The sequence below is a fragment of the Panulirus ornatus genome, chromosome 70, assembly GCF_036320965.1.
Source record: "Panulirus ornatus isolate Po-2019 chromosome 70, ASM3632096v1, whole genome shotgun sequence".
Lineage (NCBI taxonomy): Eukaryota > Metazoa > Arthropoda > Malacostraca > Decapoda > Palinuridae > Panulirus > Panulirus ornatus.
In genome coordinates, this window is record NC_092293.1 from 2415312 (window position 1) to 2422374 (window position 7063).

Genomic DNA, 7063 nt, shown 5'->3' on the forward strand with positions numbered 1-7063 from the left:
TGCAGCCTTGTTATCCCACAACATAGTAACTATCTGCAGCCTTGTTATCCCACAACATAGTAACTTCCTGCAGCCTTGTTATCCCACAACATAGTAACTATCTGCAGCCTTGTTATCCCAGCAACATAGTACTATCTGTAGCTTGTTATCCCACAACATAGTAACTACCTGCAGCTTGTTATCCTACAACATAGTAACTACCTGCAGCCTTGTTATCCCACAACATAGTAACTATCTGTAGCCTTGTTATCCCACAACATAGTAACTACCTGTAGCCTTGTTATCCCACAACATAGTAACTACCTGCAGCGCTTGTTATCCACAACATTAGTAACTTCCTGCAGCCTTGTTATCCCAGAACATAGTAAACTACCTGCAGCCTTGTTATCCCACAACATAGTAACTATCTGCAGCCTTTGTTATCCCAACAACATAGTAACTATCTGAAGCCTTGTTATCCCACAACTAGTAACTTCCTGCAACCTTGTTAATCCCACAACATAGTAACTATCTGCAGCCTTGTTATCCCACAACATAGTAACTACCTGCAGCCTTGTTATCCCACAACATAGTAACTACCTGCAGCCTTGTTATCCCACAACATAGTAACTACCTGCAGCCTTGTTATCCTACAACATAGTAACTACCTGCAGCCTTGTTATCCCACAACATAGTAACTATCTGCAGCCTTGTTATCCCACAACATAGTAACTACCTGCAGCCTTGTTATCCCACAACATAGTAACTACCTGCAGCCTTGTTATCCCACAACATAGTAACTACCTGCAGCCTTGTTATCCCACAACATAGTAACTACTTGCAGCCTTGTTATCCCACAACATAGTAACTACCTGCAGCCTTGTTAGGTTTCTACTGTATATATGTCACAGAGTCGTAAGTAGTTTAACATATTGACATGATTCACCAACACCTACACAAACATTAATGATCAATAAAACCTCCATCATGATGTGGTATGTTTGACATACACACTTCACTATCACTTATACCGTCACAGTGGACGAGTCTGAAGGATTGATTATCGTACCCTGGCAACCTACCAGACGCACCGGCAGGTTGCCAGGGCACGATAATTAAACCTTCAGACTCGTCCAGCACCGCGACTATAGATGGGTTAATGATGTGTGGCGACTGTATGATGGGCTTTATGTTTCACACACGAGGCACAACATGTGGTGGTCAGCCACCAGCAGGAGTGGATGTGTCACTGCTGGATGATTGTTGGCCTGGATGATGATGGTCAGCCACGAGCAGGAGTGGATGTGTCACTGCTGGATGATTGTTGGCCTGGATGATGAAGGTCAGCCACGAGCAGGAGTGGATGTGTCACTGCTGGATGATTGTTGGCCTGGATGATGATGGTCAGCCACGAGCAGGAGTGGATGTGTCACTGCTGGATGATTGTTGGCCTGGATGATGATGGTCAGCCACGAGCAGGAGTGGATGTGTCACTGCTGGATGATTGTTGGCCTGGATGATGAAGGTCAGCCACGAGCAGGAGTGGATGTGTCACTGCTGGATGATTGTTGGCCTGGATGATGATGGTCAGCCACGAGCAGGAGTGGATGTGTCACTGCTGGATGATTGTTGGCCTGGATGATGAAGGTCAGCCACCAGCAGGAGTGGATGTGTCACTGCTGGATGATTGTTGGCCTGGATGATGATGGTCAACCACGAGCAGAAGTGGACGTGTCACTGCTGGATGATTGTTGGCCTGGATGATGATGGTCAGCCACGAGCAGGAGTGGATGTGTCACTGCTGGATGATTGTTGGCCTGGATGATGAAGGTCAGTGGTGTCGGATGATGGTTTACCACAGTCATATATGTTCCGATCCTGAATACTGAAAACAAAGGCTCCGCCGGGAATCGAACCCGGATTAGCTGTTTACTAGACAGATGTGCTAACCACTACACCACGGAGCCACTTGTCAGTGGCGGAAAAATTTCTTATTTATGAGCAAACATAATTGAGGACTTAAAGAATCTGATACAAACATAATGGTTATTGTGATAAATGATTTGTTTATGATAAATATGTATTGTGTTGCATTATAATGGTTGTTCACAACCAAGATCCTTAAACCTGAATCCTAAAAGATTAAAGAATAAAAAAGTTGTGAAAAACATAAACATATATATAAACAAACCACAGAATATATTTTCCTTGGGATATCTAAAAGAAAATGCAATACAAGGAGCTAGTTTAAGGCAGGAGGATTTGATCTTTGAACAAAACATTTACATCTACGTCTCTTATCTTTCGTCATCATTTCTTATGTTTACTATCAAGAATGTCTTTTATCTAACATAAAAATTCTGTATAGGTATTTGATTAATGTTCTCCAACGACGCGTTGTATAACTCTTCGTTAGTGAAGTTCATTTCGTGTAATGGATCATGCATTACAAAGTTGTGTCTATCCACACAAGTGTTACACGTCCCAGGTAAAGATATATTCTAGAGATAGTGTATATCTAACATATATATGTGTTTTATAAATATTTATAAAAAGTTTTCCTGAGGGACAATACCTAAGACTTTCGTATTAAAGTTGATCAGTTGTAAGTGATCAAGCATTACAAAGGTGTGTCCATTACCACAGGTGCTACTGATCCCGGGTAAAGGTATTTCATCATCTTTGTATCTTTAACCTTTCTAGTTATAGATGTTTCATCCCTGATTCCATCCTCACAATGGATGTATGTGGTTTGTGTTGTCTTAACATATCATTAGTCAGTTGAAGTGGAGAACATGCTCCACAGCCTAGCCACTCTACTCTGTCTTCCACATGCTATTCAAGAGGTGTTACCGGATTCCGCCTATAAGTGTTTACGCCAGGGGAAACAACTTACCTCCGGACGGCTTCTTCTTTTTACTTTTGATGATTTGAAAAATTTATGAATCATATTTGGTTTTATGATGTCAATAAGATTGTTGGAAATTGTATATAATAATCTTTATCTGTCATTTGATGAACTTTAATTCATCAAAGATAAAGTTTATGAATATTGATTGTTTATCTCTCGTTGTTACTGATGTAAGTTTTTTATCTAACGAAATACTTTCATTTGACTCATAAAGAATATTATTAAGGAAAACATAAATAATCTTTCATTAGTTCTCATCTGTCATTTGATGAACTTTAATTCATCAAAGATAAAGTTTATGAATATTGATTGTTTATCTCTCGTTGTTACTGATGTAAGTTTTTTATCTAACAAAATACTTTCATTTGACTCATAAAGAATATCCTTAAGAAAAACGTAAATAATTTGTCATTAGTTTTCATTACACAAAATAAAAGTCTATTTTTCAAAGTTTTCTCAGTGGATGATGCTAACATTTTGAAGAGTAGAAACTCATAACTTAGATTCCTTGAACCTTGTGTTAATAATAATTACATTACTCTTCTCTAAACAATACTTTTCTACAGTGTGTAAAACCCGGATAAAAAGCCTGCAACATAGATACTGACGCAATTATCTTTATGTGATTGGAAACATTATTGATTTCTACATGTAAAATATTAATCTGCAAAATAAAAATTTTTATGTTAGATATGTTAATCTTAACGATATCACGTTATATATATTTCTGTAGCTTGTGCTCCAGAAAAGTTATGAAATCTTATTTATTATCGTATCAAATGTTTAGCTTGCATGCGATATCCCATGTATTTTCACTAGAAGTCCAAAAGTAAAACATATTTTTGCCATATGTATTTTGTAATACATTACCAGGGAAGTAAATCCTTCGTCCATCACAATATACCGTAAGAGTATCTAAGGCTCACCCTAGCTGGGGTTTACATTGTTGAACAACGTAATGCTTTTTGGTCGGTTTAGGTTTCTTAATTGTTGACTACAGGGACGAGTTTATAAGGAAGTGAGGAATTTGGGAAGGGTTTATTGATGGGTGCCGGGAGTGTGGTGATGATGATGAAGGATCAGAGAAAATATATTATGTCGGACGGAAGTCAATAGATCCTGGTGCTCGACCCAGAACCTTGACTAATCGTCTATAAGAAAGTGGTTGTTTATGTTTGGCCAAGTCCCAGCTTGGCAGGGGCTCTGGTCTTATGACACACTGTTATCTGGCTTTATTTGTCATATATATCTTTTATGAGCTGAACTTGTAAGAATATTTAGGAAGAGTGTCTGTCCCTCGGTATAGCAAGACAAGCATTACTCCACCGTACAACAACTACAACATGGCTTGTGTCAGTGTGTCTGTCCCTCAGTATAGCAAGTCAAGCATTACTCCACCGTACAACAACTACAACATGGCTTGTGTCAGTGTGTCTGTCCCTCGGTATAGCAAGTCAAGCATTACTCCACCGTACAACAACTACAACATGGCTTGTGTCAGTGTGTCTGTCCCTCAGTATAGCAAGACAAGCATTACTCCACCGTACAACAACTACAAGGTCACAAATGAGGGGACAAATAACATATAGGTTGGGTCACGGAAAATGTCTAATGAGCTGAGGAAAAGGAAGGACATTACATACACTGGCTTTATCAGTGAATCATTTTGTGATGGTTGTGAAATATTGGTCATGTGTAGAAGATGGTCCTTGTACATGAATGAGGACAAATATTAGTTTCATAATATATTATAATGGTATATCTAGCTGGTGAACTGATATGTGATATATTAAATGTGATCTGTCTTGTTCTATATTTCTCTTTGAAAATGTTAACTTTAGATTTATATCAAATTTTTCCTACATGTAATGAAATCGTGTTTGCGAGTTAAACAGAATCTTATGACATTGCAGGAAGATCTTAACAGGGTATCGTTGTACAGTGTACAATGGCCAGTGATATTCACCGTAGACATATGTTTACACTGTGTACACATAGCAGGCAAACTACAGTATCATCTTAAGATGTGGAAATAAAACTATCAAGGCAGGAGAAGGATTTAGGTGTCATCATTAGTAGAGATGTAAAGCCAAGACAACAGTGTATTAATGTACGTAATAAGACTAACAGACAACTTGGTGTCATGTGTTAGTAGCAAGAATGAACAGGTAATATTATAGCTATAGTTAGTCACACACCACTTACATTATGACCTACAATATTGATCACTGTATTAGAGTGTACAAACATTTCTCCACGATTATTGAGCGAAGATGACAACATTGATAGCAAGCCTCAGAATCCTGCCTTATGATGAAGATAACAAGACTTGTAATGAGCGATATGATAGAGGTTTACAACACCAGGTATGTTTACTGATGATGATGCTACATCTTACTTACATTGTGGTGGTTGTATACACAACTTCTCTCCTTCTCTTACCTGGATTTATCACAGTGGATGAATATCCCACTGAGTTCCATCTGGTCTTTAAGTTTCCTGGCTTGCCTCTGTGTGTGTGTGTGTGTGTGTGTGTGTGTGTGTGTGTGTGTGTGTGTGTGTGTGTGTGTGTACAAGTAACATAAAGACACGATACATACACATAAGGTTAAGAAAACGGGCAAAACACATAACAGTCACAAAAGATGAGCTCACACACACACACACACACACACACACACACACACACACACACACACACACACACACACACACACACACACACACACACACACACACACTTAGTTTAGTTTATTGACAAAATAACATTTGAACATCTACATTATACATAACTGTATAAGGCACATACAAAATAATATAGGTAATACCTAAACACACCAAATATTCTGTCCAATTAATATACATTCAAGCCGGCCTATCAACAATTACATGATTATACCTGCCTAGTACTTCATGTACATATTTACACAGTTCAGCCAAGAACACCTTTTCACTCAAGAGCGCACCTATACTAGCAAAGTTTAACATAGGGTATCTATGTCGGCAATCTTCTGATATGGAGCATGAAATTAGCACATGGTTCTCCGTTTGTATGGACACATTATCACAGTAGCAAGTCCTGAGAGGAGCTGGTGTACGGTTCCATCTGCCTGTCTCTACTCTTAAGTTATGAGACATAAGTCTAATTCGTGTGAGAGACTCTCGATGATAATCTGGGATATATTTAGTTGTGAGATAAATATCATGACTATTCAAGGAAGGGTTCAGCTCTGTAACATAGGTATTTAACTTGGTTGCTGTTGGTGCTTTGTTTTGTACATAGTCCCTAATCTTAACCATAGGATCTGAAGGCTGGTCATCCCATAAAACTCTTGGTGAAATTATATATCCAGGCGTATTATGGTTCCTACATAGGTCAAAAACAAAGGTAAATGGTTCTTCATAATCAGTTCTTTCACTATTTGACATTAGGAATGTTCTTTTCTTCTTCTCTAAAATGTAATCAAAAGGTGGTATACCTGTTTCTACCAAACATAGATTTACTCTGGTATTCTTCCTTACCCTTCACAGGCACTTAATTAATCTATTATATTGCTTCTCTATGCCTTTTACATTATTTGTAAGCCATGATTCTGAGCTATATGAAAGTGACGACATGACAGCTGCATCAAAAACTTTTTTCTTACAAATATATGGCATTCATGAATTGGCTGCACAAAATACGGAAAACTTGTTAACAATAGCTTCACTCTGTACTTCATGCTTAGCCATCACATCCTTCATCTTTCCCGAGTCTGTAAACCACGCTCCTAAATGAACGTATTGTTCAGTGTATTGTACCCTAGTGTTACCTATCACTAAGTCTTCTTTATCCTGTTTCCCTCCGTTAATGACAAAAAACTTAGTCTTCTTCTCATTAATGACCATACCATATTCATCGCAGTATTGACATAAAACGCAAAGTTTCCTTAAGAATGTATCTCTACTGGTAGCCAAGATAACAGCATCATCCATTAATAGCAAGACATGCAGTCATCCTAAAGAACCATCTGCAGCAACTGCCATCTTCAGCATGTTCACAAAGCTGTCTATATATATATAATAAACAGTAAACAGCTAGTTGGACTTCCTTGAAGGACTCCAACTGTAGTAGTAACAGTAGCAGTTTTCAAGAGTTGTTTTGTACACCTATACATTGCTTGAATAGCTAAT

General features: G+C 38.3%; 1 non-coding gene across 1 annotated transcript; it reads right to left on the bottom strand.

The window, feature by feature from the left end:
• Nucleotides 1–1874: 1874 nt before the first annotated feature.
• Nucleotides 1875–1946, bottom strand: TRNAT-AGU (transfer RNA threonine (anticodon AGU)). Its single transcript has one exon. It is a non-coding gene; the product is annotated as a tRNA-Thr (tRNA).
• Nucleotides 1947–7063: the final 5117 nt, after the last annotated feature.